The sequence below is a fragment of the Silurus aristotelis genome (assembly GCF_946808225.1).
Source record: "Silurus aristotelis genome assembly, chromosome: 7".
In the NCBI taxonomy this organism is placed as follows: domain Eukaryota; kingdom Metazoa; phylum Chordata; class Actinopteri; order Siluriformes; family Siluridae; genus Silurus; species Silurus aristotelis.
This window is the reverse complement of record NC_139580.1, coordinates 11,094,542-11,122,035: the sequence shown is the minus strand read 5'-3', so window position 1 is coordinate 11,122,035 and position 27,494 is coordinate 11,094,542. Positions and strand designations below refer to the sequence as shown.

The 27,494-nt window shown below is 37.7% G+C and overlaps 1 protein-coding gene and 1 long non-coding RNA gene across 2 annotated transcripts in view; both read left to right on the top strand.

Annotated features, from left to right (window-relative positions):
* Positions 1-8,529, top strand: part of LOC310729209 — an 8,626-nt gene extending 97 nt beyond the window's left edge. The window contains exons 1-3 of the long non-coding RNA XR_014534505.1: positions 1-2,878; positions 2,942-6,351; positions 7,379-8,529. The exon at positions 1-2,878 is cut by the window's left edge and continues 97 nt beyond it. This is a non-coding gene — a long non-coding RNA (uncharacterized lncRNA). The remainder of the gene's footprint in view (positions 2,879-2,941; positions 6,352-7,378) is intronic.
* spock1 (SPARC (osteonectin), cwcv and kazal like domains proteoglycan 1) overlaps positions 1-27,494 on the top strand; it is a 233,811-nt gene that overhangs the window by 42,987 nt on the left and 163,330 nt on the right. The window lies entirely within an intron of this gene.

The following is a 27,494-nucleotide window of genomic DNA, read 5'->3' as shown; positions in this document are numbered from 1 at the left end:
TCTCTCTCTCTCTCTCTCTCTCTCTCTCTCTCTCTTTCTCTCTCTCTCCTCTCTCTCACCCTCTCTCACTCACTTTGTCCTTGTCACTCTCTCTGATTTGTTGTTGATTTATCTGCTATCTCTTGCCAGATGATACTCCAAGGAAACCCACTTCCCACCTCCTCTCTTAATATCTCTCCCTCTTTCTCTCTGCTCTGTGATGAAAAGATGTCACTCTTTCTTTAGTTTTTTTTTTTGTTTTGTTTTTTGTCCCTTCTCCTCCCTTGTTTCACTTTTCAGTCATCCTCATCATTCAATCTTGACTCCAGTGAACTGGCTAACACATTTTTCTCTATCCATCACTTTCTCTTCATCTCACTGTACACTGAAACTTAAACACACACATAATGACAGTTAAAGCTACAGCAGTAGCGTCATATTAGACTCTTCGGCTTTGCATTAATGACTCTTTTGCTAATTACTAAGTCAGTTTGAGTTGTTTAACCTTTGTTCCGGCCATCATTTTTATTTTCCTCATTACCTGTGTCACTGTCAAAGTGATTACCATGATTGATGAGGCATACTGCAGGTTATATTGAGGTGATATACTTTTATTGTCACTATCCATATTCACAAGAATATAGGCTGATATTATTGAAAATCATATGAACACTGAAATTATATTGCAAAATTAGCAGCTTTGTTGGAAACACTACAGATAACAAACGGTCCAAAAGTGAGTAGACAAATGAGTAATCCAAAATGCACAGGAAATGGTAAATATCATGAGGCATGTTACAGTTTCAGAACAGTTTCAGACTCACAGAAGGATTGAGACAAACAGAGCAGTATACACTGATCAGCTTGAACATTTTAAACTGCTGACAGTTAAAGTAAAAACACTGATTTATCTTGTTACAATTGCATGTCTAAAGGGGTGGGATATATTAAGCACCAAATGACGAGAAAATATATGAAAAAGTTGTTTGAAAGCACGTGGGTTGGAATGTTTTGGAAGCAGGATGGATGGATGAGAAAAAGGATCGGACCACACAGTGTAATTTCATGATGACTGGGTCAGTGGGGCCTTGTAGGCTGTTCCCATACTGCAGTGGTTAGAATCTACTGTAAGTGGTCCAAGAAAGAACGGTAAACTGGTGACAGGGTCATGGGCACCCAAGACTTAGTGATGCATGTGGGAAGTGAAGGCTAACATTTGTGCAAATTGCTAAAAAGGTAATACTGTCTCTAATAAAATGGTGTCAGAACACACATTACAGTTCGTTGTATATGGTGTATGGCAGCAGCAGACCAGTCAGAGTGCTCATGCATCGTGCAAAAACTGCAGCCTTCTAGAGATTAGTGTCCTAGTGTTTGCCTGGAGAAGCGATGGGTGGTGGTAGTTCAGTGGTGAAGCAATGGACTCTGGAATGGAAATTCAATCCCACAAGTTCAAATCCCAGCACCACCAAGCTGCCACTCCTGGACCCTTGAACAATTGACCCTTACATTTACATTTATGGCATATGCAATTATCCAGAGTGACTTACATACAGTTGAGCATCTATGGTGTTAAGGGCCTTACTCGGGGGCCCAGGAGTGCTAGCTTGGTGTGACTGGAATTTCAACTCCCAACCTTGCCTTAACCACTAAGCTACCACCTTCCCCGCCCTTAGCTCTTTACTACCAAATGGCAAAACTGTACCAAATGTCTGAGGCAGTGTGATTCCCTGGCCAATGTTCTGCTGGCCTCTTTGCTGTCACTTTGACAATACCACTACCCTAAACGTTGTTTCTGACCAAGTACGCCCCTTCAGGCTAGCACTATTCTCTTATGGCAGTGGTCTCATTCAGCAGGATAACCCTTTCTTGCCACACTGCAAAAAATGTTAAAGAAATGGTTTCAGGTGTTAACTTGGCCTCCAGATCTCAATTTTTATACATCTGTGGAATGTCCAATCCATGGAGCTCCAACCTTGCAACTTACAGGACTAATATTGTAGTGCCAGCTACCACAGCAGACCTACAAAGATCAGTGAAGTCCATGCCTTGACATGGCAGTGCTGTTGTGGTGGCAGAAAAAGGACAACAGTAACAGGTGATTTTAAAAGATTTTATAGCAGATTTGCACAATATTTTCCACACTTCAATACGCAGTATATAGCTATACAGATTTGGGTTAGACTTCTACAAATAATTGCATATTGGTTAGAAAGACTGGTGATTAACACACACAAATGGGCTTCTGAATTTCTCATTTTCGAGTCACTAGTGTAACTGGTAAATTTAGTAAAGGATAAGTGACTCACATCTTTAGTGTTAATAAAGCTGCAGTAATTGAGCATGTGTGCCTCTACAAACCTACACTAAAATTATTACTTTCTATCAACTTTTTCAACTTCTACTTTTTCTTTTTTAAACTTTGGCAGATTGTGCCAACTGGTATTCTCCTCACCACCAACTCCTTCTGCGGTCTGTAGAGTCTGTTTTTTTTATAGTCTGTAGAGATTTCTTAACGCGTCTTAAGGTATACTGCATTGTGGGTAGTGTTTGCTCACTACTTGTTCAGACAACATATGGCAGGCAGTCTGCTAAGAAACCTTATTTTGGTCCAATTTAAAGATAAAACTGCATGTTACCATATTGGCAAAGGATGTTCATCCAAATCTATTTCCCCTCATAATTGTTTAATAATGTAGATTTGTATTCAGCTCCAAATGCTGAGGAAAGTTTAATAATTGAAATACAGTATCAGGCTTTAATAGGAGACGCATGACTAGTCAGGAGTTGAAATGTCAGCAAATGTACAAAGGGTTTTTGATAGAAAGTGGTAGTGTAGGCAAAGGTGTTTTTACAGCTTTAATTACATTTACAACATGGACCTTTTTAGCTAAAAATGGTTTAAAAGGTGTTTAGTGATGGTTGCTATTGAAAGACTGCTAAAATAAGCCCTAATACACAGTATAACTGCATATTATGAACTGGTTAAGGTTTTCTTCAAGGTTTTTTTTTTTGTAGGCAAAATACTTTTATACGTACATGTTTTGTTCAAAGACAGTAGTAATTGTCATAACTGTTAAAGGCAGGTGTTTCTGCAGTTAAGAAAAAATGCAGTTAAGCTGTCCAAATGCAGAAAAAGCTGGGCTTGTGCTTAGTACATTAATTGGACCATATTGCTTTTGACTGTTTACTTTTGTTTCTCCTCCAAAGGTATTTTAAAAAGTAATATCTATTCAATATGTTTACTACATCCAAGCCTATCTTCCTGGTGTGCTTTCTCAGTTGAAGGATTTGATAAAAATATTGGTAATAGGTTGCATGATTCTACAGTTTAAACTAGAAAGAAAAAAAAAAGAAAAAATCAGCACTATCCTCTACATCCTGACTTTCCATGTATTTTTACTTTAAACTTTGGTGTTGCTGCTGTTCTTAGTTCCTGAAACAGCAAAAAAGGAGATGCAAAAACACAAGTCTATTCTATAAGTAGGTTTCACTGAATAATGAGGAGGTCTTAGCCATTCTAGCCCATTTATAGCAGCTTGCTATAGCTGTATGTAAATGTATGGCCATGACTGGTGTCAGACTGACCTGCTAAACTCACTAGGCAGCTACAGTACGTAAACATTAAATTCCCAAATGAATTCAGTGTTTCTTCATTCAGGGTTTTTGGAATGCATAAAAACCACACATTTTTAACCCCTTAGGACTACATATTTCAGCGTATATAGGGGGAAAAAAAAGATCAAAAACAGCATTTCTCCTTACATCATCATGCTCATCATCATCATTATGAAGCATGTCAATACTTCATAATGCAGTGTTGGAATGCGCTGGCCCTGAACATTACTAATTCATTCTGACAGCGTGTGTGTGACTGCGTGTGTATGAATATTAATGTCTCATATCAGCAACCCACATTTTCTCTTCCTGGCCTCAATTTCTCTAGATCATGATTAGGAAAACACTATATATTTAAAGTAAAACAGTGGTGACATCCGGTGCATGACTAAAGCCCATTTATTTGTTGATGATTACACAACGTATTAAAGCCTGATTCAGAATTTAATTTTGCAGTTTTTATTCTCTGGATACTCCAGGGTTTGCTTGACACCTTGAGTTTAATTTGCAGAATTCTGATTTGAGCTCTTTGGAGTGTGATAAGTGTTTTCAGTTTTTTTCCTTGTGGTCTTGGTAAGGACACTAAAGGACTGTATCTGTCTTCGCTGCGATTAGCATTCAGCATGAGCTTTTACTTCAGTAGCAACAGGAGGAAAAGTGCTGTCACTCTCATATATATACGCTGCAGGCAGAGATTGCTTTTGGCTGTTCATTTCATTAAAAAGTAGGAGAGAAAGAAAATGTGTATGTGTATGAGCCTATGCTTTTTATTTATTTTTTTTACCCAAGACCAAGTTATCCCAAAGCCTGATTTGGTTAGCAAGGATTAGTCGGTTTTCAGGCGAATTGTATTAATATTCTCTATGTGATAATCCTTCAGCCCTGCATTTACATGACCACACTAATTTCTCCTTTTGCCAGTTATTGAGAGAGAGAGAGAGAGAGAGAGAGAGAGAGGGGGGGGGGATGTTTGTGTGTGCATTGGTGGGTGGTGGAGGGGTGTGTGGGTTTGGTTAACTAAAAAATAAACTTGAAGGGTAAACAGAAAAATGAAAGACGCTGTAAAGCTGTTCCTCTGCATTCTGAGTGAAAGCCTTGGCAGGAGAACAGGAAGGGTGAAAAGAGGACAGACTTATGGAGAGAAAAGCAAGTTAGATGGATGGAAAGGCACGATGAGAAATGTCGTTGGAGGAGGTAAAAGGAGAGGAGTAATTATTTTTATTAGTTGCATTGGCCATGCTTTGAAGGGTAATCTAGAAACGTGTGTTAGTAGGATTATATCAGTTATAAAGCAGGTCACAATTGGGAAGAGCAATTTAACTATACTGAATTCTAACAGCTATGTAGCATTATAATAGTGTAATCATGCAATTAATTTAACTTAATGACACTAGAGTAATCACCATGGAAACTCGATTGTAATTACTTTTGTAATGGTATTATATATTAGCATACATTCCCCAACATGTTGAATCATTTATAGGCAGTAATAGCTTTATCTCTTTTAGCATCCAAAACCTTTCCCAGGAGCGAATATAAGGCAGGGATACACTGAACACGATGCAAGTGCATTTCAGGACACCATGCATGCACAAACATTCACACACTCACCTGCACACACACACACACACAAACACACACATTCAAACACTTATTCACACCTAAAGGCAATTTAGTAGCCAGTTCACCTCCTGGCATGTTTTTGCACAGTTGGAGGAAACCAGTGAGCCTGGAGGAAATCTGCACTGACATTGGGGAAAAAATGTACAAAAACTCTACATGGATCTTAACCCAACCAGGCACCCTAAAGTTGCTAAGTGGTAATGCTACCAGCTACACCATGATGTCTGTAAACGAACAAAGAATCAAACACAAAAACACAACACAACGCCCTATGATAGACTGGCATCCTAGCTCGGGTGAAGTCTGAGATCAGTTTTCAAAGCATTACAGGACTTCTCTATACAGGAACTTCTCTATAAAGTACACACACACACACACACACACACACACACACACACACACACACACACACACACACAATTGGCTGGTTTCACTTTAACTGATGGGGGGGGGGGGGGGGGGGAAAGAGTAGGGTACACCTCCAACTCAATTTTGCTTTGTTCGACTCCTGGGCTGCGGATGGCATTGGCATTGTCGGGATTCAAATTCGCAGTCTCCGGATGAAAACCCCTTTTTGTAATATAAGACTTGTTAAAGGGCACAGTGAAGGTGACTGACACATAAAAATCTGCTGTTGTGTTCACTTTGGCAGTATATACAAAGTTGCCTTAAAACTGAAATACTGGTTTAGGTTGTAAAGTAACCAATCATGGGAAAAATTCTGATGGCTTTTCATCTGTAAGCTGGCTAGGGATCTTTTTTAAGCAGCAGTAGATGATGAAGCTGCTGTAAGAGCAGAAATGACAGATTAAGCCCCTGACAGCAAAAAAAACAAATAATGTGTTAGCTAATGTAATACTGCGAGTTTAAATCCCAGTACTGCCACAGAGTCACTGCTAACTACTTGATCTCTGTGCTCGGTTGCTCTTCTGCTTCACTTGTCGCTTTCAATAAAAGCTTCTGCAGCATGTTGGTCATATCTCTGCTGACTTGGCGTCTAACTCGAGTCTAACTCTGAGCTTGACCCTGTTGCCTCCACAACAGCAGGGTTAAGCAAATGGGTGAGAGTGAGGAGAGACATAGGAAGAATGGAGAGCCGGATGGCTGTCCGTTATGGTGATTGATGTCAGGGTGGAGTTTGGTGTAAGGAGGCAATGACAGAAGTATTATTACCACTGACAGTCATTGAAAGAGATAGAGATATAGGGAGACATACTACACAAAGTTCCACTGAGAAATAGTGCACAAATACAGGTCTCATCCTATTAAATAACAGCTCATTAGCAAGTTCTAATATGTACTATTTGCTGAAAATGAAACACTGACAGCCATTTGGCAGCTTTTCTATTTGTACTGCTAAAAATTATCTGCAGTTTTATTTTTTTCTGTTGACATCTGTTTTTCTTTCTCACACTAGCTTTGAGGGTAAAAGACAGATAGAGTCTGAGAAAGCACTAGAGTAAGGCAAAGAAAGTTAAAACATAAACATAACTGATGACAAGAAGTTGACTAAAGAGTAACTTGTTTTTCAGTTTTGCATATTCCACAACATAACTTTAAATGGATAAACAGAATTATGTGTTCTTTAATAAATATTTGTAATAATTATTAGAAAGTTGTTCTGTGTCATAGAAGGCAGCCATTTTTAGATCATTTTTGATCGGTTTCATCTTGTTTTCAGTTTATCAAGATCTTGGGTCAGACCATTATTAAAAATTTATTCATAAACCTGTAGGGCATTTCAGTAACAATTAAAAATCTATCTATCTATCTATCTATCTATCTATCTATCTATCTATCTATCTATCTATCTATCTATCTATCTATCTATCTATCTATCTATCTATCTATCTATCTATCCATCCATCCATCCATCCATCCATCCATCCATCCATCCATCCATCCATCCATCCATCCATCCATCCATCCATCCATCCATCCATCCATCCATCCATCCTTCCTTCCTTCCTTCCTTCCTTCCTTCCTTCCTTCCTTCCTTCCTTCCTTCCCTCCCTCCCTCCCTCCCTCCTGCTGGAATTTGTTTATAAGTGCACACTCACAGAGGATATTGTTTTTGCAACATTTTGGAGTGTAAGATGTTCTTGGCCTTCAGAAAGTTTAATTGCCTTGAGTTCTTCACTTCTATTTATTGTCACAGTTATTCTACCGCTCCTCCTTTCCTCCTTTGAAACAGAATAAAGTGTGAATCCAGCAACAATCTTTGAGAAGAAAATACACCGATTTCACTCATCTCACACTTTCATCTATCTTTCTCTCACTTTCTCTTTCTCTTATTGATATCCTCTCTCTGTCTGTCCATTCCTTTCTCTAACTTCATGTTTTTTTTTTTTTTTGTTGCTTCCCCTGGCACAGACAGATGTTTTTTTTTATGTCTCAAAGCAATTTCAGTCATGCAGCTCAGTGCTTACGCAGGACATGCAGAAACAGAAAGGCACTGTTCCATGTTGGATGGATCCCAAGGGCCAAGATATGAACTTATCAAGGATTTACAGTACATTCTGTATGATACTTTTCTTGCTTGACTCAGATTTACATTTGTTAAACTCAAGGAAAGTTCAGAACTTTTCCATGTAATATTTAAAGCGCACACACGAAAAAAACCCAAAAACAAATATGTCCTGTATATGAATACTTTAAACACAGTCGTAAGTAGACTTTGCATAGAGAATGTATATTTTTTGCAAGCACAGAAACAAACAGGAACAAGTAGAACATTTAGGAACCCATCTTTTGGATGATCTTTATTGAATACAGGTAGAGAAGAGTAAAGCCGAAGATTAGGGTGTTGAAAGGATGTTCTATATTGTGTATAAGAATACTGGGATGAGCACAAAATAGTCTTTCTGACTACAGCAGCCATTTTCAGGTACAAATCTTTAGGATGCCAGTTTAATTATTCAGTGAAGCAAGAGTAAGTCTTGGGTATAAACTGTTTTTGCAAAATGCAAATATTTATGGTAAGAAAATGAGTCACAAGAGCAGAAAGCACTTAGAGTAGAGCATTAGGATGAATCAGGCAGTCCTGGAAAAACATGCATGGCTGATCAAAATAGACTAAAAGTTCACTCAGTAAGTGCATTCAATGCTTTTTTTTGTGTGGTATTTTACTGGAAGCCAATGCAGTATGAATAGAAAAAAGGGGTTTGTGGAATGAATTCCAAAGAGCAGGATGCTTACAAATCATTCTCGCATACAAATAAAATTGGTACATCGCATCAATACAAACATCTCATTTTACTCATCATTTAGCATCTCTGTTCTCATTCTTTTTTACTTTAAAAAAATAAATCAACTCTAACGTTTTTTTTCATAATATCTTTCTGAAACCATTAAACACTCAGCTGCATTAGCAATTAAAAGTTCCTGGGTTGATAGATTGCATCTATGAATATGGAAAATTGTTAATCGCATTGACTTGGAAAGAATCTACTTCTTGCTGGGCGTTTTAATTTGGCCACAGTTGGAGAGTTTATGGGCAATTTCGAGTGTTTTAAACATTGTTTTAAGCCAGTAAACTTGGTTTTGGGGAAGCCTGTTCTAATGCATTACCATGAACCTAATGCTTTCAATTTAGCATGAAGAATTTTCAGTTTAACACATGGTATATAGAATAAGAATAGCCAGAATAGCCTTTGTCATATACATTGCAGAACAGTTAAATTCTTGCTTCGCATATCCCAGTTTGCTCAGAAGATAAGGTCAGAGCACAGGGCCATGATACGGTGGCCTGGAGCACAGGGTGTTAAGAGCCTTGCTCAAGGGCCCAAGAGTGGCAGCTTGGCGATACCGGGGCTTGAACCCCCAACCTTCCGATCAGTAACCCAGATATATACTGTAAAACTGAAATTCTCATGAACTTCGTTATATAGTTATAATATGTAATATTTTATGTTTCTTTAATATGATCTATAATGAATTTCAACATAAGAAATTGGAAAAACTGAAGACATTCTGAATATTTTTTCGAATGAAGTGTGAGTCTATTTATAAATTACAGGAGATTGCAAACCCCCACATAAACTGCTAGGTGACAGTAAACCTCCAAATATTATACTGTATCTTTTAATTCTTACTCTATATATCAGTACATGGTGGCTGGATATTTAGATTTTGTTTCCACAGTGACATTGATCATGCATGATAATGTTTTCTTTTGGCTGTAGTGGCTGCCATGATCTTCATGCCATCATGACAGAATTGTACAATCACACTTTTTCCAAAAAGAAGTTTATCACACACTTAGAAACCATGTTGAACAGCACACTTGCTTTCTGAACAAACTTTTAGCACGTACTTCAGAACAATGCACAACTACACACCTGATTTCCAAAAAGCTATGCGAAATAAAAAGGTAATGCACACAAACATACAGCCTTATACAAACAATGATTACTACTCTTTGCTGTTATTGATTTCTGAGATTAATATTTATTTTTATTTTGGTTAAGTATATGCATCTAATGTAGATATGACATAGTGACCTTTGTATCAAGGTATGCAAATTAAACATACAAATAAGAAAAGCCCTTTGCATACGTCAAACATTATTAAATAGGCTTTACAGTGTGTGTAAAATAAATAACTTTTGGAAAGTGTTGTGGAAATACAGTGAGGAAAATAAGTATTTGAACACCCTGCTATTTTGCAAGTTCTCCCACTTAGAAATCATGGAGGGGTCTGAAATTGTCATCGTAGGTGCATGTCCACTGTAAGAGACATAATCTAAAAAAAAAAATCCAGAAATCATAATATATGATTTTTAAACTATTTATTTGTATGATACAGCTGCAAATAAGTATTTGAACACCTGTCTATCAGCTACAATTCTGACCCTCAATGACCTGTTAGTCTGCCTTTAAAATGTCCACCTCCACTACATTTATTATCCTAAATTAGATGCACCTGTTTGAGGTCGTTAGCTGCATAAAGACACCTGTCCACCCCATACAATCAGTAAGAATCCAACTACTAACATGGCCAAGACCAAAGAGCTGTCCAAAGACACTAGAGACAAAATTGTACACCTCCACAAGGCTGGAAAGGGCTACGGGGAAATTGCCAAGCAGCTTGGTGAAAAAAGGTCCACTGTTGGAGCAATCATTAGAAAATGGAAGAAGCTAAACATGACTGTCAATCTTCCTCGGACTGGGGCTCCATGCAAGATCTTACCTCGTGGGGTCTCAATGATCCTAAGGAAGGTGAGAAATCAGCCCAGAACTACACGGGAGGAGCTGGTCTTCTTCTTCTTCTTCTTCTTCTTTCGGCTGCTCCCATTAGGGGTCGCCACAGCAGATCATCCGTCTCCATACCACCCTGTCCTCTATATCTGCCTCTTTTACACCAACTACCTGCATGTCTTCCCTCACCACATCCATGAACCTCCTCCTTGGCCTTCCTCTTTTCCTCCTACCTGGTGGCTCCATCTTCAGCATTTTTCTACCAATATAATTCATGTCCCTCCTCTGCACATGTCCAAACCATCTCAATCTCGCCTCCCTCACCTTGTCACCAAAACATCCTACATGTGCTGTCCCTCTAATAAACTCATTTCTAATCTTGTCCATCCTCGTCACTCCCAACGAAAACCTCAACATCTTCAGCTCTGCTACCTCCAGCTCCACCTCCTGTTTTTTACTCAATGCCACTGTCTCTAATCCATACAACATCGCAGGTCTCACCACAGTCCTATAAACTTTCCCTTTCATTCTTGCAGATACTCTTCTATCACAAATCACTCCTGTCACTCTTCTCCACCCACTCCACCCTGCCTGCACTCTTTTCTTTACTTCCCAAAACACACTCTCCATTACTTTGCACTGTTGACCCCAGGTACCTGAACTCCTCCACCTTCTCCACCTCTTCTCCCTGCAACCGCATCACTCCACTGCCCTCCCTCTCATTCACACACATGTACTCTGTCTTACTCCTACTGACTTTCATTCCCCTTCTCTCCAGCGCATATCTCCACCTCTCCAGGCTCTTCTCAACCTGCTCTCTACTCTCACCACAAATCACAATATCATCTGCAAACATCATAGTCCAGGGAGACTCCTGTCTGACCTCGTCCGTCAACCTGTCCATCACCACTGCAAACAGGAAAGGGCTCAGGGCCGATCCTTGATGCAGTCCAACCTTCACCCTGAACCAGTCTGTCGTACCTACTGCACACTTTACTGCCGTCACACTGTCCTCATACATGTCCTGCACCACCCTCACATACTTCTCTGACACACCTGACTTCCTCATACAATACCACAACTCCTCTCTCGGCACCCTGTCGTACGCTTTCTCTAAATCCACAAATACACAATGCAGCTCCTTCTGTCCTTCTCTATACTTCTCCATCAACATCCTCAAAGCAAATAAGGCATCTGTGGTGCTCTTCCTCGGCATGAAACCATACTGTTGCTCACAGATGGTCACCTCTTCTCTCAGCCTGGCTTCGACTACTCTTTCCCATAACTTCATGGTGTGACTGATCAACTTAATTCCCCTGTAGTTACTGCAGGTCTGCACATCTCCCTTATGTTTAAAGATCGGTACCAGCACACTCCTTCTCCATTCCTCAGGCATCCTCTCCCCTTCCAGAATCCTGTTAAACAATCTGGTTAAAAACTCCACTGCCATCTCTCCTAAACATCTAAACGCTTCTACCGGTATGTCATCTGGTCCAACCGACTTTCCATTCTTCATCCTCTTAATCGCTGCTCTCACTTCCTCCTTACTAATCCTATCTACATCCTGCTTCACCAACTCCACATCCTCCAACCTTCTCTCTCTCTGATTTTCCTCATTCATCAGCTGCTCAAAATACTCCCTCCATCTTCTCAACACACTCTCCTCACTAGTCAACACATTTCCCTCTCCATCCTTTATTGCTCTAACTTGCAGTACATCCTTCCCAGCTCGGTCCCTCTGCCTGACCAATCGGTATAAATCCTTTTCTCCTTCCTTAGTGTCCAACCTCTTATACAGCTCCTCATTTGCCTTTTCCTTGGCTTTCGCCACATCCCTTTTAACCTGCTGCCGCATCTCCTTGTACTCCTGCCTACTCTTCTCATCACTCTGTCGATCCCACTTCTGTTTTGCCAATCTCTTTCCCCTAATGCTCTCCTGCACTTCCTCATTCCACCACCACGTCTCCTTGTCTTGCTTTCTATTTCCAGATGTCACACCAAGTACTTTTCTAGCTGCCTCCCTCATCACTCCTGCAGTAGTTGCCCAATCATCCGGCACCTCTTCACCACCACCAAGCCCCTGTCTGACCTCTTCCCTGAACCTCACACTACACTCTTCCTCCTTCAGTTTCCACCATCTTATTCTTCTTTCAAACCTTACTTTCCTCCTCTTCTTCTTCGCCTCCAAAACCATCCTACAGACCACCATCCGATGCTGTCTAGCTACACTGTCCCCCGCCAACACCTTACAGTCTCCAATCTCCTTCAGGTTGCATCTCCTACACAGAAGATAATCCACCTGTGTGCACCTTCCTCCACTCTTATACGTCACCCTATGATCCTCCTTCTTCTTAAAATACGTGTTCACCACTGCCATTTCCATTACGGGAGGAGCTGGTCAATGACCTGAAAAGAGCTGGGACCACCGTTTCCAAGGTTACTGTTGGTAATACACTAAGACGTCATGGTTTAAAATCATGCATGGCACGGAAGGTTCCCCTGCTTAAACCAGCACATGTCCAGGCACGTCTTAAGTTTGCCAATGACCATTTGGATGATCCAGAGGGGTCATGGGAGAAAGTCATGTGGTCAGATGAGACCAAAATAGAACTTTTGGGTCATAATTCCACTAAACGTGTTTGGAGGAAGTAGAATGATGAGTACCATCCCAAGAACACCATCCCTACTGTGAAGCATGGGGGTGGTAGCATCATGCTTTGGGGGTGTTTTTTTGCACATGGGACAGGGCGACTGCACTGTATTAAGGAGAGGATGACCGGGGCAATGTATTGCAAGATTTTGGGGAACAACCGCCTTCCCACAGTTAAACCATTGAAGATGGGTCGAGGCTGGGTCTTCCAACATGACAATGACTCAAAGCACACAGCCAGGATAACCAAGGAGTGGCTCTGTAAGAAGCATATCAAGGTTTTGGCGTGGCCTAGCCAGTCTCCAGACCCAAACCCAATAGAGAATCTTTGGAGGGAGCTCAAACTCCGTGTTTCTCAGCGACAGGCCTGAAACCTGACTGATCTAGAGAAGATCTGTGTGGAGGAGTGGGCCAAAATCCCTCCTGCAGTGTGTGCAAACCTGGTGAAAAACTACAGGAAACGTTTGACCTCTGTAATTGCAAACAAAGGCTACTGTACCAAATATTAACATTGACTTTCTCAGGTGTTCAAATACTTATTTGCAGCTGTATCATACAAATAAATAGTTAAAAAATCATATATTGTGATTTCTGGATTTTTTTTTTAGATTATGTCTCTCACAGTGGACATGCACCTACGATGACAATTTCAGACCCCTCCATGATTTCTAAGTGGGAGAACTTGCAAAATAGCAGGGTGTTCAAATACTTATTTTCCTCACTGTATATGGAGGATGCTGTGGTGATATAATGCTGTGATGTGTTGTAAAACCCAAAGCTTAGCTTGAACACAAACACACTGACAACAGGCAAGTCCTGTAGGGGTTTATATTTATTTTGCAAGTAGAGAAAGAAACAAGTATCTGTACACTTTTGGATATCCTGGGGTGCTCTTCTATGCTTTTCTGATGATCTAAACAGATGATCATCGTCATGCTGCAGGACAGTCCTCTACTGCAATGTAAAGTGTGAGTGAGTGGGATTAGTACACAATGTAGCCAGCATCTGGTGTGAATTCTATTTTTTTTTTTTGACACTTTTTCCCCCAAAATTTTCACATCAGTTTTCATATCAGTCAAGGAGGCTTGATGTAATCAGCATCCTCCAGCTGCACACTCTTAAAGTTTAACTATGTCTTGGCAGCATGTGCACTTGTGTGTAATTTAGCCTCAGATTTAGCACAGTCCAAAATAGTAGATTAGAGAAGGGTGGAAAAATAAAATTATCTTTCAGTGGAGCAAAAAAAAAGGGCAAAGGGGCTAAAAACATTTAAGGCTAAGATTTATAAACAAGTATTCTTATGCAAACTGGAAAACTGGCAAGACTTTGCAATGAACTGGTGAATGCTGTAAGCTTATGTATGCGAAATGAGGGCATAAACACCGCATTGGTTAGATGTTATGCTAGAACTCGGGAGAGTGCAGCTTCGACTGGCAGGGAGAAGTAATGTGATGACCTGGTGGTACACAATGTCAGGCAGATATCTTCATCGAAAAAGTAGTTGGCTCCTCGCCAGAGCTGAATGATAAATAAATAGCGCATATTTTACTTTGCTTTACCCGGAATCTCAAAGAAACGGGCACTAAATTGTCTCCTATTGTACGAATTGTGTGAACAGTTAATCATCACGTTGTCGGTGTATTACAGGCCATCACAAACAAAGCGAGGGGAAGGAAACTATATCATATTTCTTTTTTTAATAAACTATGACTAGTTGTAATCTCAAAGAGACTACAAAAAGTGTAACTGAAACAAATGAAAAAATATTTAAGAGAGACATGCATTAAAAAATTATGAAAAATATATGAATATAAAATAATTGCATGTATATGGGTTTAAGTCTGTTAATAAGATATGCATGAAGGAACACATTTTCAAATTTGTTAGTAATGGAGATAGATACAATATATTAATATTAAATTTAAAAACCTTAATGAATATTTGACTAGGGAATCATTTAAATGACATTTTCTTATGATTTGGCATTTCTCATTATTTTGTCAATTTTCTCTTCAAAAAAAAAAAAAAAGCTTCAAAGAGCTATTAATTTCTGCGTACAATTCTTCATATAAACGACATTTAGGCAGCAGTAGGTCATGTCGCAGATACAAAATGAAGCTATTTTTCTTTGATTGAATTCTATGTTCTACATCCTTAGATGTAAAGCAATTGCATATTTATTGAGGCCCATGTATAGGATTGACAAAAATGCATCTCACGAATAACACCCTGAATTTGGTACGTTTTCTCATGTTTCCATGATTTACATCTAGACTTGCATTGCTGTCCATGGTGCTGAACTGGTTTCAATAAAGAACAAAAATTGCATGGACATAACACATTCATTTAATAAATCTAATAAAAAACTGCATTTGATGTCATTATTATACACTCTGTCCTTATTGCATCATTTTGTCTGCTTTCAGCTAACAGGTGCAATGCAGCTACGCATGTTTAAGTATTTTATTTGTTATGTACATAAATCAAATTAATTTATTAGTTTTTTTTCCATAGCACTTCAGTGCTCAGCCATTATAATAGTTATTTACAAACTCAAACAAAAATTACAACCTGCTTCATTAAAAAAGAAGCAAACATCTCTTTGATACTTGAAAACCTAGCAAGTTAGTTAAAATAGATTGCTAATGGATTACTAATTTGTACAATGTCCATGTCCAACACTGTTTTACAGTAAAAACTAAATAACATAGTAGCATAAAATAACTATCACCAAATAACTAAAAATGCGATTTTTAATTTTGTGATTCAACAAGAATTTGTTTTTGCCAATGTCCGTTAGTCTAATTACAACAGAATTACATACCTGATGGACATTTCTGAAAACCCTATACACATCATAATGAAATTATATAATAAAATGTCTCAATCAAATGGCTGTGGTGAATTGTTTGACCTGCTGACATTAACTTGAGTACTTGAAGACACAGGTTTGCTGTTCAGATCTCAAACTGTTGCATGCTTCCAGATAATGTTTAAGAAAGACAGATTGATTTTCATCGGATTCCTTGGGATTTAAAAGGATTTGACTAATCAAGCATCGCTTATGCTTCTTGTGTGTGAAGCCGTGTTAGATTAAAATGTCAGCATGACACTTTTGATGTGGCTCTTCTGTTGGTTCCTCTGGGAAAAGTTGGTGTAGTTACCTGCTTCCCTGAATTACAGCGGACAGTGTAACATCATTAAGTTTGAAGACCGGAGTAGAACTCAATCTCTGGGTTCGTCCCTAGAGTCCTCATTAAGAACAATACGGTTTTAAGGGGAGGAGACAAAAAAAGTTTCTTTCTGTGTTAATTATCGATACACTCTGTATTAAGGGTGGCACTTACTTGCATCATGGTAGAATAATTCAGCTTCCACTTTGCTCCAGTGCACACATTAATGCAAGCTAATCCCCAAACAATGTTTTGTGTGTTTAAAATTATTGCTATTAAAACTTTGTTATTAAAGATGACATTTAATCTGCAATTCGTAATATTTGTGAAAAAAAAGATTCCCCCCCCCCGGGAAATAAAATTTTCAAAGACTTGATTAAATCGAGTCAACATTTTAATTTCACAGCATGCAAAAGGTGAGGAAGACATTGTAATCTGTCAGCAAACAGTACATTTTTGTGAGGCTCTTATCTAAAACTGACTCAGACATTTAGGGGTTGTAAAAAGCTTACATCTGTAAAGGATGAAGTACATCATTTCGGTACTTACTGCTGGTTGAGGTATATCAATTCTATAATAAAAATACAAATATGCTGTTTAGATTTGATTGACGTGAAAGGTGTAGTAATGCTTTTACATTTATACAAGATTTTATTTAAGTATCAAAAGCAAAATACTGATCTTATGGAAGTGGCAGCTCAGTGGTAAAGGCTCTGATCGGAAGGTTGGAGGTTCGAGCCCCAATATTGGCAAGGTGCCACTTTTGGACCTTAATTCTCTGTGTTCCAGGAATACCCTGTCATGGCTGACCTTGTCCTCTGACCCCAGCTTTCTAACACTTGGATATACAAAAAGAAATGTACTGTACTGTAATGTACATGTGAGAAGTATAAACCCCCTACACCTTTTATATTATCTACATGAACATTATTACAATTCTTCAATTAGAGTTCTCTATTGTTACAGGCAGGGTGACAGAACCGTGGAGTTGCTATTGTGATTTTGTGACAGCTTATCATTAGTACAATTTATTTATTTACTAAGTAGTGCGGTATCGTTGAACTAATACAATTCTGGAAGCTTATACAATGGTTTACAGCAAACAAAATTTAAATATGCTTCCTGCTCATTTAACAACACCAAACATTAGAAAGGTATTAGAATGTCCCTACCATAAACAGCTGAGACACAATTCATTTAGAAAAAAAAGATGTGTTCTAAGCAGACACACAAACTAAAACTACTGGGCAAAGCTTGCCAGAAAGGTTCAGAGGAAATTGAGATGAGATTACAGCATTTGTTCATTCTTTCATCAATTCTTTGTAATTACCTGGTCAGGAGTATGGTTTTTAACAGCTTTTTAGTTTACATCTATTTTGATCTTAAATCTAAATAAAGATAATAAGAATAGTAAACAAACATAAATATTGTACAGATTTTGGCATTGCATTACACTTGTAATCAGCATGCATTCACCTTTGCTCATTTAACTATGGGCGCACACATGCGCGCGCACACACACACACACTTACTCTCAGGGCACATTAGTCAGTGACCACGACAGGTCCTTCTCTCTCTAGTGGAAATGTTTATTAACATTTGTAAATTGCAGTTTAGCAGAAGGGATTGATTTTTCCTGTTTCAATTTGCTCGGCTAGGCCTAGCCCCCCCCCCCCCCCCCCCCACCCCTCTTTCTTAGAGTCTCTTTGTTTTCACAAAAGAGAATGGAAATGAGAGAATTAGGTCGGGAGAGAGAAAGAAATGAAACATGAAGGTACAAAAGGACTTTTAAATAATGCACCACTTAATAATCCGCCTAATGCTATAGCCTTCTTGAGAATTCCTAAGGGGAACAGGCTGGTCATGTCCCGTCTCCACCCTGATTCAGTCTTTTGACCAAAAACTTCCTTATTTGGTCATTGATTTCTGTCCTTTGGTCCTTTGTCTATTTTTTTTTCTGTTAAAGCTCAATTTTTCTAGTTTGTTTATAAGCTGTTCCCTGCTTCACACTTAAAAGCGATTTTTATCCAGTTGCTTTATGACTCTCGTACCTTAGTGTCACTCTACCTGCAATGATATACAATGAGACACAGGGAGAATGTAGGCAGTGTGGAAAGTGGATTTGAACCTAAGAAACCATTGTGTGTGGGCCAAAACAAGAACATGCCAGAATGCCACAACCATTTTCAGAGAGAAAGTCGAAACTGCAAAATGTGTTTTTTGAAGAATACAGAGAACTACTATCCAATTCATTGTTAAGATGGATCTAAATTTTCCATTACCCCCTTCCTACATTTTTCTAAAATCAAGAATTATACCAACCATTACTTTAGTAACTCCTGCATTTTTAAATAACAAAGTTGTACAACACTATATATAAGTATGCATCAGCTGCTGCTTTTAATATGATCCAAGTATGGTAATCAAAATATATATTTTTCAACTCTTTTAATATTTTCAGTCAATACTAATTTGTCACTTTTTAGTTTCAGCTTGCTAGCTTACTGATTATGGAAAATAGTATTTTGTTTGTTTAAAAAGGTTTAAAAATTATTCTCTGATTAATATTGCGTATGCTGGATTACTGACTGATCCTAGTAGACATGTGCTCTAGGGAGTCGTTAAAGAGCATTGATATTAAGTGAATTGATTAAGCCATTATGCACTTACACAAACCACAATATACAAAACACAAACAGGAGTTATGTAGAATCACATAAAATAAATTTGGGAATGGTCTTGGCAAGCTAGATGAAATAATAAAAAATAAAAAAACAATTTATGGGAAATACTGTGGCCAAACTCTAAGCATGAGACTTTTCTGAAACATTTAATTCACCCATATTTGTGAAATGTTTGCTTATTTCCTCCACTCTAGTTATGAGCTGCACCAATCAATCCGAAACATCCCTTGGCCACTAGGGTACATCATTGCTACTCTACCTTTCAGACCCATTTGGATCCTGTAAGTGCACTACATAGTGATTAGGGCATAGTTCCTAAAAAAGTGTATGCTTCTATAAATTATTTATTATTATTTTTATTTAAATGATTTATGTACATGATCCAAGTCCTAGCATTTCAAAATATCTTAAAAAAAACTTTGCCTATCTTTTTCTTTCTTTCTTTCTTTCTTTCTTTCTTTCTTTCTTTCTTTCTTTCTTTCTTTCTTTCTTTCTTTCTTTCTTTCTTTCTTTCTTTCTTTCTTTCTATATATATCTTTTTTTTTTCTTGACCCCAGCCATGACATTTGCTTTAAAATTTTCCGACTTCTACTTATAAACTTCTACTTATGTCCAGTTTCCACCCATATATTATGCCTCAAACTCCTGCACCCACACATTACATAAGTGTTGTTTTAGACACAGAGAGAATAATACCTTTGAGTTATGTCTACATTATATCTCATGGTTACTGACTGTGCTTCCCGAGTGAGATTTCTTGTGCTATTTCCTGAGCTGTTTCACAGCATTAAGATAAGCCTTTGTAAAAACTATCTACAGTATATAAACTCTATAACACAGCAATATTTATTATTGCTTATAGGGTTGTGCAACTGTACATAAACCATGGATTAAAAAGACAGTTCGAAGACAATCTTGGAATGATAATAGTATTTCAGCTTGATAGTTGTAGTTCACTCATATTTGGATTCTACCAGAGATCAGATTCAACACTTACTTGCTAGTGAGAACATCTCCTGAGGCAGATGAACTGTTATGCACTAATGTTTTAGAAGCCTTAGTTTTCACCTGCTGTTCACAGGGGAAAAAGGTGTGCAAAGCTGAGCATATAATTGGGGTCCTGCTGGAGTCTGGATTTTGTTACACCCCCCAAGAAATAACCCCAAAATGTGCTTACTAATCTACCAAAAACAAGTGCTGAGGTCAAACCTTAGTTCTGCAGCTTTTCTATGGTTTCCAAATCTAATGGGATTTATATAACAACGTTAAGGACTTACTTTGTGTCCATTTTTCAGCTGAAGAAATGCTAATTGGTAAATTGGCGGGTGAATTAATGATACAATAACAGGTAATTAAAGTATAACAAACTTGAAAAGAGCTGAGACAGGAGAATATTTGAAAGCAATGTAAAGCTGTCAACTTAGTGGATATGACTGTAGGTTAAAAACGAAGAATTTATTGAACCATGAGCAGACCCCTAACTCAGCAGGCAAAAGAGTAATTGTTGTCAATAAAGGCAAAAGAAATCAGGACCAGAGAATCAATAAGCAGCCAGAGCAAGCAAAATGGTAAAACACTGTGAACTGCTCTGTCTTAGAGGCATTTCTGTGAACAATGAAAACCCAGGGCAGAGATGTCTGGGTATGATGCCTGGTGCTCCTGGAAGAAATTATCCAGTCAAGTTGGGGGAAAAAAACTTTAATTTGTATCTAAGATGACCAATTTCTGTTACAAAATCTGATCTCAGACCCCTTTTTTAAGCCACTAAAACCATTTCAGTCAGTATTGGCACCTGATCTATAAAAATCTAGCACATAATAGGCAGCTGGATGTACCTCAAAATATTGAATGAAAAGAAATTAACCTTTCACATTAACTTTTCTTGAGGGAGATCAAAAAAACATTTCAGAAGGCTCTAGTAAAAAGTTTTCAATTGCTTGTTAATTTATCTATTTTAGTCCAATTTGCATTGACCCAATTTAGTGCTTTGCAAGTCACCTGGGAAATGATGAGGGAATATGAGCAGAGACATTTGGAAGGCTGCTGAAAAAAAAAAAAAAAAACAGCAGAGAAAAAACAACAACAAAACTGCTGAATGACTTAAAGCAAAGACTTTTGGGGTGGGGCATAAACAAACATTTTATAGTATACATAATGTATATAGAGATTATTAAGATACATAGAATATTTAAAGTTTTCCTGCCTCTTTAAAAAGAGCAGGATTTTATGGTGCATAAATATTTTAAATCAAATTCTGTCATTTTAGATAGTTTTCTGCCTTTTTGCTGAGATCTACAGACCAAAACATTTATGTGAAAAACTAATTTATTTTTTCTTTTTTAAGGAAAAAAAAAACTATAATAACCTGGCTGAACACTTGCCTGTAACACAACAGACAGTCCTTTGGGTAAAAATCTATTTAATTGGCACATGTTCATTTGGCAGTTTTATTCCACTTCTCCTTGCAAAAAAAAAAAATCTTCAGATCTATCAAATTACAAGGGGATCTCCTGTGCATTACAGGAGCATTATAGGTTTTCGATAAGATTTAAATCTGGGCTCTTACTGAGCCATTTCAAAATGTTGATCTTCTGAAGCTGTGCCCTTGTTGACTTGGATTTGAGTTTTAGTTCGTTATCGTGCAGAAAGGTGAAAAGTTTTAATCTTCAGCTAACTTGTGCCAAAATAGATTGGTATATAAAGCCATAAGTGATTCCTTTTATATTGAATAGAGCCCCAGTCTTCTCTAAGGAAAAGCAGCCACATAGTTTGAGGAGTTCTACCACCATGTTTCATTATGGGTATGATGCTCTTTGAGTGAAAAGCTGTCCTGTTTTTGCACTAAACGTATTTCTAGGAATAAAGTGCAGAAAGTTATTTGGTCACCTGGTTTGTGGTGATTGGGGCGAAATAGGTGATTTTTTTTTTTTGTTGTTGTTTTGTTTAGATTTTTTTGGGGAAAAAAGCATTACCTTCTTAGTCCGGACATGTGCATAATGTAACATGCAGAGAGTGGGTGGTATTTAGCAGATCATTTTTGCAACTGCTTTAATGCTGCATGGTTTCTTAGCAATCTACTTGACATTTCTGTCTTGTTTTTTTTTTTTTGGACATTTTGGAGAAAAGTCCTATTGTTCATAATGTTCATAATGAAATGTTATACATGTTTTCTACACTTGTTGATGATGGCCCCCATTTGTAATGGCTCTGTTGCACTGCAACACATTCAGTGCCCTACCATTTATTAAATAAATAAGTAAAAATGTAAGGAAGCAAGCTCCATTGGCAGATTATCAGACTAGAGAGCTAATTCCACAGGTTACATCCGGCATATAAATTGATTTTTTTATCAAAACGTAGTATAATTAAGGAAAATCAACTACTATATTTCCTACTTTTGCATTTAATTTAATGATTTTTATGTTAATGATGATTTTAATGTAGTTTTATCTTCTGTATGTTACAGAAGTCATGCATTGACAGTATAATTTAATGGTACTGCGAATATTTACCTAAAACTTCACAAGCAGTGGAGTGTAATGAATAGTGAATATATATTTGCAGTATGATGCTGGTTTTTCCATTGTAAATTGAACAATATATATATTTATATATTGTTTTTAGTATGAGTGTGTTTGTGTGTGGCTGCATATTGCCACAGTCATACCTATTAAAATCCAGCAGTAATTGGTGCTGTGAAAGATTTGCTTCACAGTATTCAAGGCCAACATAACGAGGTGTGTGTGTGTGTGTGTGTGTGTGTGTGTGTGTGTGTGTGTGTGTGTGTGTGTGTGTGTGTGTGTGTGTTCTGCACAATGAAAAGAGTGAGCACAGGAAAAGATTCTCTTATTTACTTTTGTCCTTGTCGTGTACAGATAGTATTTTCTTTTTCCCTTTTTAATAGTAATTTGAAGAAACTCCTACTTATTCAGCTTGTGCTATGTGTATTGCGCTAATTGTTCTCTCTTCTCTTTAGACTGTAGTCAGACAGTTGCACAAGTTTAACGTATATGTGGGTGGATAAGAGGAGAAAGCTTTCTGTATTCAGACTTGTGCCAGGTGCATGATAAACTTGCCAGGGGTAAAAATGTTAATGGCACAGGATCCCCAATCACATCTTTTAGACAGGCACATAGTAATAGATATTCTGTACAGGCTGAAAAATAGATAGGTGGATCGGTGGATGGATCATGTTTTGCCTGAAAAAAAAAAGATGCATAGATGGATAGATAGATGTTTAGACAATGTCTGAGCTGACATACTATGCAGGCAATAGACAGACAGACAGACAGACAGGCAGAGACAGAAACAAACTAATGAATTTCATTGGCTCTGCACATGTAGCCTGCACAAAATTTTATCTGAACTAATCTAATACTATATGGATGGATGGATGGATGGATGGATGGATGGATGGATGGATGGATGGATGGATGGATGGATGGATGGATGGATGGATGGATGGATGGATGGATGGATGGATAGATAGATAGATAGATAGATAGATAGATAGATAGATAGATAGATAGATAGATAGATAGATAGATAGATAGATAGATAGGTAGGTAGGTAGGTAGGTAGGTAGGTAGGTAGGTAGGTAATGATAGAGTAATTAATTGATATAAGTAGTGGTTTGGTTAAGAAAGTGTATTGTTACAGTCATCCTGCAGATCGTATTGGAGAAGCGGATGGCCTGCAGTAAATGGGTTAGCCAGTTATCTAATACATGATTAGCATTTCTTTTTTTATAGCCAATCCAATAAATGAGCTCAAATAGGTTTGTGTATTTCTGTCTCGCCCCAGGTTCACTGCGATGTGATTGGATTTGTATGCTTTGGCTAGAAGTTGGATATTTATGTTGATGTAGGAGCAATTCCACCTACACCAACCCTAAATTTAGCCATTAGGATAAGTAGCTTCAAAAACATCTTTTATAAGCGGACTAAAAGGATTGAAGCTTTTGGTGTGAAGTGAAGAGCTGACGCCCCTCAAGCAGAAATAGTTTAATAAAGTACTACAATATAACACTCCAACTTTCTTTCATATGCTTCACATCACTGTCATGCAAAGATGATGTCAGCAGAAGAACTTATATCACAATGATGATCTAGTAGTAGCAAGCAAGTTGTTTCTTTTCCTTTCATGTTTCTATGTGGGAATTATTTCTCCTTAATTAAAGGTAAGTACAATAAGTGAACGAACTTGTGGTTACTGCATCATTTGTGGGTAAAATAAAATTTGAAATTTGAATGTGCTTGTTCATGTGAGTGTGTAATAGTGTAAAGTGTGATATGCACTTGATAAGAAGGTTGACCAGAATATTTTGTTCACCAGAACATCATTGCCAGTGTTAATACATTTCAGAAATGATTAGCTCGACAAGTTACTAGAAGTCCCCAGATGTCATAGACTAATGTACATATTTAGTAAAAAAAAAAAAATTGTTCTTTCACAATTAAAGAATATTATTATAAAGCTTTTGTAGACATCTGGGAAACAATGGTGATCAGAGATTGATCAGTGGTAACTTACACAACTTACACTTACACACTTGCCAACTAACACAATGTTCTTTCTGCTAGACACATGAGGACATCTGCTATTTCAACAGAAATGAACAGCATTGTTCTTCCCTCTAATACAACTTTATCTGCTGATGAGATATCACTAAATTAGCAAAGCTTCCCATATTACATAATCAGCTGTGGGAGTTTCCTAATGTATTGTCCAAAAATAAAAACTGTGAAGTCACTTTCCCACCCCACCATGCTTCACATTATGGCTTCCATGGCAACAGCTTCATGTGCTTTAGTTTTTTGTTTCGAGTCCTGTCTCCTCTGGTCACTTTGTCGGTATTATTTTGCACTAATATAGTATATATTTTTTTGCCTTTCCTTTTTATGTACAATTCCAAGCTTGACTCTCTGGAGTTTTGGGTTGATTCATGGTTTTGACCCTGTACCTGTTCCCTTGATTACTAATTATGGTTGTGTTCTACTCTGTTATGACCCCTGCCCTTGACATTGACAATTTGCAAAGCACACACTCAACCCTTGCACCTTCTCTTTCCCCTGCAAATAATGCTTACAACATTGTGCTTCTGGTTTTAAACACGAATTTTCAAAAAGTCAAAATATCACCATCGACAGTGATTCTACACAATACAGCAGAAATATATCTACATACTAGGGCAGGATAAAAGGGAATGATGTAATGCATCGATTTTAAATAGTGTGCATCTAATACTAGTTGGTAATTGTATCGCGATGCATCAATTTTAACACGTCTGCATAAAAAAACAATGGTATATATATAAAAAAATATATTATATTATACTTTAAAAAGTGACCAATAATTTGTGACCAGTATATAATATGTAGATTGATTTCGCTCTCTGAATTGTTTCTCAAGCACGTTCTCTCAGCATCACCGCTACGTGAATATGACGTCAAAACACTATGGAGACTGAGGCGTGTCCTGAGAGTCACATAGAATATAGATTAAGATGGCAGAGGTAGAGCTGCATCTTCCTGGATACAGAATATACAGTTTTATTTGATCTTTTTTGCACTATACAGGGTGGCTTGTGAAAGGGCTATGCATTATAGGTCTAAAGGCACTGTCTGAACCAAATAAATAAAAGCAAACTCTGTTCTATTATCTATTGATTTGCATAGCATAATGTTTTTTTCTATTGCATCGCATTGTGTTGAATCAAATTGAAATCAGATCGCACTGCATTGTAATAGGGGCAAATAGTATCTGCTTCATATGCATCTTTAATGGATTCTATCGTTGGCTATGCATTGAGATGCGAATTGCAGCGGCCTTAGTTATGGAGATGCACACCCCTTACACATTTGAGGATATTAAGTGGAAGATTTAGGTCTTTGAAATCAATTAAATTAGAATATCGTTGCAATTTATCATTTGCAAGTCTTTCACATGATGGATTTGTGTTATCAAACCAGTACCATTTGGTTGCTGCAACTAAACCCCTTTTGTGCTGTAATTAAGACAGCGGCACTTTCAGTTCTATGAGATGCGCATTCGACTGTTCAGATGACAGCTGTTGAGAACTTGCAGGCATGCTGACTTTCACTAATTGTATCTATGGATATAATATATAACAGAGCATAAATATTATATTCAGAACACAGAGATGATGTGATTTCAACAGATATAAATACACACCTAAATAAGACACAAAACTTTTGTGTTTTTGTTTATTTGCTTTTTATAGTAATAATAGTTCTAGAACTAATATTTCTACCATTATTGATGTAGGTTCATTGAGAATCTAGCTAGAATGTATGCAATGGGATTGGGATCCTGCATTGTGGGTTTTTAGTTACATGTGGGTGAGTGTTCAGAGTGAGCAGTCAGATATTTTTGGGAAATAGAACTAACTACATTTGTTGGGAAATGTCATGGGCAGGGACAAACAAAAATAGCAACCAGGTACAAACAACAATAACAAGAAATGGAAAAAAAACAGCCTCAAGAACACCTCTCCATTAGAGAGTTCAGAATGTATTATTCTGCTGCTCTGTTTTGCTTATCCTTATTTTACTTCTTTTTTCCGTCACTGTCCATTTCTCTTTCCCTGTCTGCTCTATTTCTTTTTTTTTTCTCTCCCACTCTTGTTTGAATCCCATCTGACTATATGTCCCCTGGCTGGGACTGTCTTATGATCTCCTGCTCTCTATGAAGCTAATAAATGTATTTAATTCACAATTAACGGCATCACGTCAACCCATAGACTATTAAAATTGCCAGGGATGAAGGGAGTTCTTGCTTGGGATGATGGTGGCTTTAATGGACTCATTATTAAGTCTATAGTGAATTATGGCTGCTGCTCATAAAATTGGAAGATTCAAGTGGGTTATTACTATGCAATGAATTTTGAGAATCAGGCTGCAGTATAACATCTGTGTCTTAAAAGACAAATCCTCCAATACGACCCACTGGGCATTGTTGAAACTTGCATGTAAGAGAGTTTTGGGGGGAAAAATGACTTGCGTTATTGGATTACTATTTGAAGGATCCATGAATGAATTCAATGATCCAACTATGATAATTCAAGGAACAATGTTTCTGTCAGATTGTATTGTGTGCACAAATTATCTACAGTAGCAATTATAAGCCTTTACACTGCCAAAGAAGAATCAAGGAGGTGCTTTTTATAATTATATTAATATTCTAACCTGTTTAGATTTTTAATATGCATTGTTAAGGAAAACCTCCGAGACTACTTAAAGAAGGAACCTTTCTAGAAACCACATTCGAAATGGAATCCACCCTCCTTGACAAAAATGTAGCTGGAAGATAAACTCGAGCAATATTGAGTGTGCTGAATGGATTCAGGTTCAGTGTGAGTATATTTTATTGATGAGTACAAGATATTATTTCTGATTCTAGCTGCAGTTTTTATAAACATATTTGCAGTAATCAAAATGAGAATAATGGTTGAAGTAGGAGCAAGTGTGAACACACAGATCTTTAGAGTGCTTATTTGGGACCTGTTTGAACATTTCCCATGCTTTACATCACACCTACACCTATTTAC